Source organism: Vespa velutina, chromosome 3 (assembly GCF_912470025.1).
Source record: "Vespa velutina chromosome 3, iVesVel2.1, whole genome shotgun sequence".
Taxonomy (NCBI): Eukaryota; Metazoa; Arthropoda; class Insecta; order Hymenoptera; family Vespidae; genus Vespa; species Vespa velutina.
This window is the reverse complement of record NC_062190.1, coordinates 10,960,141-10,972,429: the sequence shown is the minus strand read 5'-3', so window position 1 is coordinate 10,972,429 and position 12,289 is coordinate 10,960,141. Positions and strand designations below refer to the sequence as shown.

Below are 12,289 nucleotides of genomic sequence, written 5' to 3'. Positions count from 1 at the left end.
TTTTATCAAAATAGGGTTGTGATTACGACCACCATGCGGGTGCCCAGCTTTTGAATTTGACTGCACTCTAGCATGGAATCCCACGATTCTCATCGTCGACGGACATTTTCGAGCCAGCCATCGACTCGTCATCACTTTTAGCAAAATTAAGTATCCCGTAAAGAGAGTACCATGATCCTAGAAGGGTACCCGTATATTTTTTTTTAACGTTAATGCCGATGACGTGTCACATGGTAGCACGCGACTCTAATTATTTCATTAAATGGCTAAATTCTACCTACTACTTTAGGGTTAATCAAACTTTCGTTAAAATGATTGAAATTATTTTATACATTAGAATTCTTTTATAAATTTATTATATATATATATATATATATAAATAATATGATATAAATATATTAAGGATAATATTTTCAAAAAAAAAAAAAAAAGAAAAGAAAAAGAAATAGACATTATTTTCAGAATTGAATGAAGTTATGACGTATTTAACCATGACGAAAGAATACTAACGATTTTTCATTGAGATCCTATGTTGCATCTGCGTATATATTTCCAGCTTGTACTCCCTTCGCTTGAGAAAATCTGAGGAAGTTTGACAATACCTCCAACGGTTCAATCGTGAGAAACGAGGGGGGAAAAGTCTTTTTAAAAGGAGAGCATTTTCTTTTTGCCGGGAAGTTTTATATTGTTAAGAACTACGTACATATGTACTTTTTCCATTTTCTTTTCGATCAATTGTACGTACGTCTATGTATCTATGTATGTTCCTACATATAAATGTAGATACATATTAAATCAACGAGAAAATTCGAACGAAGTGTTTGTAAGATTTTCACACGCTCTAACTCGAACCCCCCGGCATTTTTAAAACCCGTTTGTTTGATATTACGAAAGGGATGATCTTCGAAAATAAAAAAAAAAAAAAAAAGAAAAAGAAACAAAATAAAAGGGAACAAGGATGCGCCGTTAAAAGACGTTCCCACAGTGTTTCGTTCTTATGGTGTTCTTATTATGTAAATTTCGAAGAGCACGTGCCTCTTTGGTAACGTCTTTTCTAGCACAAAGATCGTAGTTTCTTAGTTTCTATGGGAGAAAGAAGAGAAACGGTCCACGATAAATGGTCAACGTCTAGTAAGACCTGTGTAACTGGATCCCAAATCTCGCCCGAGGGGAATTCGCACGGCTATTTAAATTACTTATAAAAGAAAAAAAACTAAAAAAAGAAAAGAAAACAGAAAAAAAAGACAAAATTACATTTCATCGATTTAACTTCCAGTTCCTTCGAATTTAACTGCGCATTACTTTTTATGTGCATTTATCTAACGTCTTGATACATTGTGTAACTTTTTTGAATTATTAATGGGAAAAAATAACCGTTGAATTTATATATATATATATATATATATACATTTTTTTTTTTTTGAAATGTTGAAATGAAATTATTTTTAATCAGGTTTTGTAATATCATTCTTATTCAAAATTGTAAAGAATTATTTTCATTTCATACATTGTCGTGAGAAGGAACATAAAAAATAATAAAAGGTATCCTCTTTTATTACGATATAAAAATATTAGAAAAAATGATTTAAATAGAAAACAAAAATTATTGCAAATATGATTGGTATGAAATCAATAGATTTCTTATTATTTTTAAATACAGATGCGCTTTGAGATAAATTAAAAAAAAAAAAAAAAAAAAGGAAGAAAAAAAGAAAAAAAAGAAAATAAAAATTAGATCAATCGTTCGTTATTCTCATGAATTCTTTAGCTTGGATCGGACGTCGTTTGGACGTGGATAAAATCGGCTTATCGCAAGCGAATGGCACCTGGAAGTAAGGGTCCTCTTGGATGAATCTGTAGGGTTCGTTCCCATCGTCGAAGGGAAAAAGAAGAGAAAAGAGAAAAGCGAACTTTGACGCAACAGGCAGGCACGAGACGTAGGAACAGGTATAAGAAACCGACTGACGGATATCTGTTAGGGGGTCGATTTCTCCCCTTGTCAGGGTGAGATCACGAACAACGTTGGTTAACATAGGGGAAGGGAGAAACAGAAGCAGAAATAGAAGCGCAGAAGCAGAAGCAGAAGAAGAAGAAGAAGAAGAAGAGGAAGAGGAGAGGTAAATGAGAAAAAGAAAAGAAAGAAAGAGGAGGGGAGACCGGTCCTGCAGAAAGTAGTATTGTGTTGAAACCGTTTTCCCAGGGCCTCCTCTTCCCCTGGTGTACCAATGAGACTCACATGTGCGGCCTTGGCTAGGGCCCTTCTGGCCATTGCCAAGGTATATAAGGGCTGCCAGTGGCAAGCAGAAGCACAGAACAGCTCGATCGTCTGTGGAGAGAGCATCGTGAGAGGATCGTGAGAGCATCGTAAGAGTATCGTGGCTCTCTCCCCTCTCTCCTGATTACACTAATCATCGTCATCATCATCTTTGACTATTAAAGTCAAAGGGAGTCAGCGGAAGAGGAGCCATGATCAACGAACGGTGTTAACACGATAACGGAAGGAGGAGGAGGAGAAGGAGGAAGAAGAAGAAGGAGGAGAAAAAAAAGCAAGAAGATGTATAATCTAACCGGAGGTGTTTCTATTTTTTCTGTCGCAGATCAATCGACCAACTTGGACCAAACGATAATGGTGAGTATTGTCTCGGCTTTATTTTGATATACCTATCGAATGATCTTGGTGCTTCGATAGACTACACTAAAATGACTTAACATCATTTAATTTCTCCGGTTTTATTTATTTCTTTTGGCTTCTATCGTGAATACATCGACTTTGTTCTGCTTCGTGAACTCTCATATTTTATTATCTATTATATTCCTCGTATTCTTTTTTTTTTTTTTTGTCGTTTCTCTACGGCATATTTTCATAGTTAGACACTTTCGATATTACGAAGGGTGTTTACGAAACAGAATATCGTGATAAAAGTATCGTCGAAATTAATGGCACTTGAAATTATCGTATATTCGGCCCTACTCTATCCATGTACTAAGATCCAATCAAAATTATTTTACAAAATTTTGTTTTAGAAAATTTTTCTCCCTTTAGTTTTATTTTTTATTAATTTTCTTAATTTTTTTTTTTTCTTCTTATTTATTTACCCCCCCCCCCCGCCCCCCCCCCCCCCATCACGTCGTCCATTTATTAGTTCAGAATCATGTTTCTTTTTAATTCTTTATTTAAGTTCAAAAGTATCGTTTTTTTAATCCTTTAATTTTCTTCCATTTAATTTATATTTCTAAAAGATGCATACGCACTCACGCACGCACGCACGCTCGCACGCACGCACGCACGCACGCAAACAAACTTGTCCGTTAGAAAATAGATATATATAGGATACAAATCTAAACATTTATATTTATCTTGAACGTGATCCCTTTTTAATCGATAAACGATAGATTAATACCTATCCAATAATTGTGAATCATGTACACACGCGAGATATCTAATAATATTTTTCTTTTTCCCATATCGCCATGTACTTTTCACAAAAACTATATATATATACATACATATATATATATATATATATAGTAGACGTATTAACTCTTAGAAATCTTTTATGTTAGAATAGTGAAAATATTTTATCCCAAAAAAGTATTACGATAGTTTGGCACGGTAGTGTAAAACGTATTAAATATTCCTAATAACGTAGATCGTAAATCAAAAAAGAGAAAAAAAGAAAAGAAAAAAAGAAAGAAAGAAAGAGATTCATTAATGGCAAAAAGATCAATTCGTATTTTATGCACTTAATGCACCCTTTGTATTTTCTTTTTATTATTATTATTATTATTATTCTTATTATTTTTTATTATTTTTTTTTTTTTTTTTTTTTTTTTTTTTTTTCTTTTTTACATTTTCGAATGTAAGCACGCCGCTTAGTAGTACCTAAACACGTACCTGTTACTGTACATTCTGATAACTTCGTCTCAATAATCCTTTTCGATAATGTAATAATAGAAAAAAAAACCTTTTTTTTATATATGTAGACTTGAGATCGAATCTTAGCAAGTAGTTAAAGAATAACTAAACGTTGCATTTAGTAATATATAATCTGTAAATTTAATTTCTACGTACGTAGTTAGAGCTCCAGATTTTAAGAACTTGACGGACACCGTTTTAATCGTGGATGCCTTTTTTAAACAAAAAAACAAACGAACAAACAAACAAACAAACAAACAAACAAACAAAATAGAAAAAAGAAAAGAAACTTGATATTGTCGCATATAAAAGTAAATAATATATTTTATAAATACGATCTTGATGAATGTTTTATTCTTTTTGTCTGAATTAAAAAAATTTATATATATAGATATGAAATATAGAGAGAGAGTGAGAAAGAGGGAAAGAGAGAGGGAAGAGAGAGAGGAGGCAGAGGAGAGGAGAGACACAGAGAGAGAGAGAGAGAGAGAGAGAGAAAGAGAAACGAATACGCGTGAAAAAAAATTTTGTTGAAAGGCATATCATTGGATATACTGGCCAAGTTGTCATCAAAAGTATATTTGATCGTATTACAGTCTAGTAGATCTTAAAATCATTTAGAGCATTTATATATATATATATTTTATATATATATATATATACACACTTTCATCTTTCTTATATTATTTTAATTTTTTATTTTTTACATACATATATTTATATATATATATATATAACTGATAGATTATATATGAACACAGTTGACTGAAGACACATTGAAATAATTCATAAAACGTGATTATAGTTTATTATTATAAAAAAGATTTAGAAATTAATAATACAAGACTGATTTATATATTAGACAATATTAGATTTTATTCTTTTATAAAGCGGTCCTTTTTTTTTTTTTTTTGTTTTTATATATATACCGATATGATACATCGTAATGCAATGATCAAAAAAATATTCTGTAACTCATCTAGTGACATATTCGTATTTTATTTTGAAAGAGTATATAACAATCATATATGAAAATTCGAATTTGCAAAATTGTCATTTTTTGTTTTTTCAACAGCTACTCAAGAAAAAAGAATCCAAATCATATTATTTCTATGAATGAAAATATTTTATACAATTGAAACATAAAAATGGTCATTTCGTCTTAGAATATAAAAAAAAAACAAAGCATTAAGACGTAAACATATAACCATAATATTGACAGAAATAAAACTTAATATATATATATATATATATATATATATATATTCACATATATAATATGAATTAACAAAATTAATATTACAAATGGCACAGAGTTGATCGATCTAAAAAATTACATTAAATCATATTTCGTATTTTTCATCATTATCAAAATTTTGATTGATTTAAAAGAAATATAATTTATTCCAAACGAGGGTACTCTGTTTTTATAATATCAGAATGAAATAATTGGATTAATAATATTTTCTGTATTGAAACATAACAAACAAACAGATTAATTGACAAAATTTCAAATTAATTAATCAGGTAAATAATACATGTTGCATCGAGTTAACGAAATTATTTTGGTTTTAATTCATTATTAAAGAAAAATTATAAATATGCTCGATATTAAATCAAAAAATAATGTTGAATCGGATATCATATCTACTCGTTAAATACAATCAATGATTTAATTAATGGAACGATTATCAGACAATTTCTCAAAAAATTTTCGGCTTATTTATATTAATTAAATTTTCAAATTTCACTGACTCTTTCAATCATTGCATTGGATTATCAATAATTTCATGGGATCACTGATATTATGAAAATTGCAAATAGAATTTATGATTAGACCACTTTCAGAATCATGAAAACAAATACATGTATACGTATTTTCTTATTACAATTTAGATATATGTTCAGAAATATTATTTACACATAATAAAAATGGCCTGTCAATTGTAACAATTAGAAAATAATTAGAATGAAACATTTTTTGAGCACAGTAATTTAGAGTAATATTGCAGTGAAATTTTTGATTTGATTTTTCCATGATATAAAGTACAGTAAAATATTTTGAATGCACTTAAATATTTGGAAAAAATTTTGAGCCATAGAAAAAATAAATAAAAAATAACGCGACTTGGAGTAATAAAAAAAACTTGATCATTTTGAAAATGTTTAGCCATAGAAAAGTAAACAAAAAATAACACGATTTGGAGTAATAAAAAGTTTGATCATTTTGAAAATTTTTATTCATAGAAAAAATAAATAAAAAATAATACGATTTGTACTAACAAAAAGCTCGATCATTTTGAACATTTTTAGCTATAGAAAAAAATAAATAAAAAAATATTGAATTTAGATTAACAAAATAATAATAATGCAACGATTTGATTAAACATATATATATTTCAAAACTTTATTGATCAAAAATTACAAAAATGCCATTATTGAACAATATAAATTTGAATTATTATCGACGCCATCTAAATCTAATCTCATTGAACCAATTATAACTAAATATCAAGAATTACAAGCAGCGCACAATTTATATTATAAGTATAAAAAATGATAATGAAATACTAAATTGAAGAAAAATTACTTTGGCAAACATTAAAATTCACTTTCAGTGATCTCCTGAAAAAAATAAAAGAAAAAAAAAGAAGAAAGTTCACCGATACCTAAATCTGACATAATAAACATAAATAAATTTAACAGAACAGTTCTATTAATATTCGTATCATAAACAAAGATTCTGATTAACTCATTATATCATTAAAAATTATAAATAAAATCATAATAAGATCTCACTGTGTAATAGAACAGATTTTCAAGAAAATAATTTATTATTCGAATATCATTGATTGTTGATGATCGAAATCGTGAATCAAATCAAAGTATGTGTATCAAAAAAAAAAAAGAAAAAAACTATGATTCATCATCTCTTTTAATATGAAAATTTTAATGAACAAAATGAATTAAAATACCGGAATGATAAAAAAGGAAATAAAAGAAATAGTTTACACATTAAAGAATCCGTTGGATGATATAATAAATAATAATAATAATTGTTATTTAAATGTGTTCTCTCACTTCCGATAACAACTACACGGCAATATGGAAAGTAATGTTAATTATACGCATACTTATTCATCCATTGTATACATACTTCCGTAAAAGCAGCCGGTGTGACGATTATTCCTTTTTCCATTGACCATACGGAAACCGGAAGTGAACTACCCCTGAATCATATTCTCATAGAATAAATAGCGCGAAACGAACGTTTACCCCTCTCTGATTTTAAACTGCCTAACAAATAATATTCACTGGCATTGCTGTTACGATAAAACAAATATCTATAGATTAAATTTTTCATTCACGTCGAAATTTCATTCGATTCAACAAAATTAATCCCATTTTGACCTATAATCCGATTTAATTTTGACTCAATAGAAATTTTCCAATAAAATTTTCTTTTTCTTTTTTTCGATCGATATTATCAAAAAAATCTTCCGTAATAAATAGAAATATTCTTAAAAATGACTTCCTAGATTATTCAGATCTAATTTAAATTGATTATTATTAATTTCATTTAAGCAGATATATTGAAACGAAATAATTCATACAAAAAATAAAAAAGAAAAAAATATATAATTCATATTCTGATACAAAGGAAATAATATTTTTTACAAAGTGAAAATAATCAAACAGCAAATGTCCCATAAAAAACTACCAGTTTTAACTTTATAGAAAAATATAATAGTCGCTGTTTTTTTTTTTGTTTTTTATATATATATAAAATATAACAAAAAATAATCTGATATAATATTTTAATTTTTACACCATAAAAGGACAGAGAAGCAGGATAAAAATCTTTCCAAGTAAAGTTTTTCAGGGGTAGAAATTTGATGAAATTCGATAAACCCAAGATTTTTTTTTTGGTAATCTTTCTGCCTACTAAAATAATTTTTTGCCTATTCAATCGTACGAGATATAGTTAAAACACATACCTGGATCATTCATCAAAGAGTTATAAGAATTTCATATGAAGTTTAAATTTTGAATCTGAAATTCAATGACAATTATATATTAGATTTTAACATCGATTTAATTTATCAAAAAACAGAGTACCTTCATCTAATATTCTGATTCTATAGAAATTGATAATAAAAAGATTGATAATAAAAAGATTTTTACATTAAATTTACATTAAAATAACATAACAAACAAAATAGTTTTCCTTTTGTTATAAACAAACGAAGAGTTCAAATCTGAATATAGATATTATAACTTTACATAACTTTGGCTAAAATGATATCAAAGATATATGTTACTGTCGAAGTTTATCAGAAACTATTCGAAAAAAAAAAAAAAGCGAAAGATCATTACAATACAATCCATTTGCATCACGACTCTACTTACGATAAATAAAAGTCATAGCTCGCGGAATAGTCCATGTTTGGTAATAAGTCATGTACGGAATATTCTGTTTACCGATGCAAATAGGTCAACAAAAAAAAACAAAAAAACCCACAGAAAGATAATGGAAAATAAAAACCGCCGATAAATGTTGATAATATATATATATATATATATATATATATATATAAAAAACCAAACTGAAAGAAAAAGAACCGAACATATATAAAAATCCTTTGAAGACACATACTAAGCCTTTTTTTTATTCGATTTGAAAGAGCCGGTAATTCGAGAAGAAAATTTGAAAAAAATTCAAGCTTACTATCAACTCCTAACCCTTTTTTCTTTCTATTTTTTTTTTTTTCTACGAGACCGCAGCAGCTGAGCCAGTCGAAAATAGGGCAGCATAGTGAAAGGAAAAAAAAAAAAAATATAATATAAAGAAAGAAAGAAAGAACGAACGATCATGAAAAAAAAAAAAAAAAAGAAAGATGGAATCAGAAAAGAAAAGAAAACAGATGCAACGAAGGATATTTGAGAATTATGCAATCGCGAATCCGGACGATTATTACATACGGAAATGAAGATCGAGTTCTCGTTGATAGTCGGTAAGGAGAGAAGGAGAAAAAGAAAAAAAATAAAATAAAATAAAATGAAAGAAAGAAAAGAAAGAGAAAAAGAAATCTGACCCTCTGACTGAAGAAAATGACAAAAGGGCTAGTGAGGCCGCTAGGCGACATATGCAAGCACACATATATATATATATATATACACATATATATGTATATATGTATAGTGTAGGGATTTAAGAAACAACAAAAGAACCAAGTTGACCCTATCCCAATAAAGAAAGAAGTTCCTCTCTCGTTTTTCTCCTTTAACCAGACGTAAAAATGCACGTAGGACATAGAAATTAAACAAAAAGCACGTACTTATTTTTATATACGCAATCTCGTTCCATTCTTGTATTCGATGATATAATTTTAAAGGTTCTCGAATAAAGCAAGAAAGCAACTAATCAACCAACCAACCAACCAACCAACCAACCAACCAACCAACCAACCAACCAATCAACCAACCAACCAACTAAAGAAGCAAGCAAGCAAGCAAGCAAGCAAACCAGTCAGTCATTCAGTCAATCACATTTCCTTTCTTATCGGCCTTCATTCTAGCAAATGCAAATAGTCCACGGAAATACCAACTTGTGTTCACACAATCCTTCTACCCTCTACCCCCTACTTACTCCCCCTCCCCGTTAATCCTTTCAATTTTTAACTAACTCTCTCTCTCTCTCTCTCTCTCTCTCTCTCTCTCTCTCTCTCTCTCTCTCTCTTCGTATTATAGATTAATTGTACAAATGGTTTGTCTTAAGACTTTTCAATTTAACTTTGTTTCATTTAAATATCATTTTATTTCAATGGAATTTTGTTTTCTTCCTAGTCTACTTTGTATCTGATAACTTTATGTACTTTCGTCATTATCATTCATTATCATCCATTATCATCCATTATCATCGTTATAATAATTTTCCAATTTCAATGATTTATTTACTTAACCTCTTTCCCCCCCCCCCCGCCTCCCCCCCCCCAGTGTGTTTTTTCGTAGCTAACGCTCACACCTTTCCAGGTAACGACGTTCGATACATCCTGGCGATCAACACAAGGAACGGAATTCAATAGGATCATTAACTTCGATGATTGGGAGCCACGGAGGACGTAGAATCAACGGGTGCAGCTAGAACTAATCAATATATATATATATATATTGGTATATATATATATATACGTATATATATATACCAATCACTGGTTAGCTATTTGAAAAGAAGAAGAAGAAAAAGAAGAAGAAAAAGAAGAATAGGAAGAAAATGGAAGAATACTCAAAGGCTGTAAAAATCATGGAAGACAATGAAGATAATCAAAATAATTAAGATAATCAAGAAGATAAAAGAACTGTTCCGGATCATCAAGTGGATTTATTATTCAACATTCAACTTAGAACTTTTTAAGAAGATCATGAGGAACATTTTTATTTTGTGGGAATCTATGAATTTCATCATATTCAATGACTGAATCCCTTTTTGTTGTTATTGTTGTTGTTGTTATTTGTACATTAGACAGAACTCAATTTACATTTGTAAGAATAATAGAAAAAAAAAAAAAATACCTGACAATTGATAAACAAAATCTATTAACAAAGATGGATGCTTGAAAATAAACAAAGCCATTGTTCCATTGGAAAACTCATACAGGCATCATCAAAATATATTCTTCAGGAGAAATACGCTCGTCAATACTGATAATAAGATTGAAGTTATGTGATATAAACTGATAAGGTTTACATTTAAAAAAATAGAAAATGAAGAATCATCTGATCTTAAAAAGTATGGTCATTAAGAAATGAAATATATACAAATTCCAAATTAATATCAATGGAGAATCAAAGTAGTAACATAGCGAAAATAAAAAAAAAACTGGCAGAACCAAGTTAACAGTTTTCAGGATTGATAATGCGAATATCAAATATCAAATATCAAATATCAAATATCAAATATCCATTTTCAAAAAAAACAAAGATAATTAAAGATGATTCAAAAAGGTGAAAGAAAAATTCAAAGAGTCAATTGTACCTTAAAAAAAAAAAGAAGAAGAAGAAGAAGAAGAAATAATAATAATAAATAATAATAAAGATAAAACAGATTGGTGAAAATATCTATAAAAATATCTGTGAAAAGAATCGTAAAGAAGACAAATGAAAATATCTGAATATGTATTGAAATATCTAGAAAAAAAAAATCATTCAGAGGACAGATGAAAATATATAAATATCTATCGAAATATCTACAAAAACAAATCATAAAAAGGGAAAAATGAAAATATTTAAATATTTATTGAAATATTTACGAAAAGATCATGAAGAAGATATAAGAAAATATTTAAATATCAATTGAAATAATTGTAAAAAAAAAAAAGAAATCGTAAAGAAAACAAACGAAAATATCTAAATATCAATTGAAATATTTCAAAAAGAGATCATAAAGAAAATAGAAGAAAATGTTTAAATATCAATTGAAATATTTCCAAAAGAGATCATAAAGAAGATAAAAGAAAATATCTAAATATCAATTGAAATATCTGGCAAAAAAATATCGTAGAGAAGAAAAATGAAAATATCAAAATATCAATTGAAAACTTTGCAAAAAAGATCCTAAAGAAGATAAAATGAAAATATCTGAGTATCAATTGAAATCATCTGCAAAAAAAAGAATCATAAATAAGATAAACGAAAATATCTAAAAATATCAATCGAAGTATCTGCAAAAAGAAAAATCATAAAGAAGAGAAAATGAAAAAGTCTAATTATCAAATGAAATATCTACAAAAAAAGAAATTGCAAAGAAGACAAACGAAAATATCTAAATGTCAATTGAAGTATCTGCAAAAAGAAAATGATAAAGAAGAGAGACAAAAATATCTAAATATCAATTGAAATATTAGCAAAAAAAGAAATTGCAAAGAAGACAAACGAAAATATCTAAATGTCAATTGAAGTATCTGCAAAAAGAAAATGATAAAGAAGAGGGACGAAAATATCTAAATATCAATTGAAATATTAGCAAAAAAAGAAATCGCAAAGAAGGCGAACGAAAATATCTAAATATCAATTGAAATATTAGCAAAAAAAGAAATCGCAAAGAAGACGAACGAAAATATCTAAATATCAATTGAAATATTAGCAAAAAAAGAAATCGCAAAGAAGACGAACGAAAATATCTAAATATCAATTGAAATATTAGCAAAAAAAGAAATCGCAAAGAAGACGAACGAAAATATCTAAATATCAATTGAAATATCAGCAAAAAAAGGAATGGTAAAGAAGACAAACGAAAATATCTAAAAGTATCAATTGAAGTATCTACAAAAAGAAAAATCATAAAGAAGGTAGATGAGAACATCTAAATATCAA

General features: G+C 28.1%; 1 long non-coding RNA gene across 2 annotated transcripts; it reads left to right on the top strand.

Annotated features, from left to right (window-relative positions):
* Positions 1-1,677: 1,677 nt before the first annotated feature.
* On the top strand, positions 1,678-10,509 carry LOC124947791. Of its 2 annotated transcripts, XR_007100495.1 has the most exons (3): positions 2,103-2,117; positions 2,201-2,629; positions 9,950-10,509. It is a non-coding gene; the product is annotated as an uncharacterized LOC124947791 (long non-coding RNA). The 2 variants fall into 2 exon arrangements; XR_007100494.1 differs by having other exon boundaries at positions 1,678-2,629.
* Positions 10,510-12,289: the final 1,780 nt, after the last annotated feature.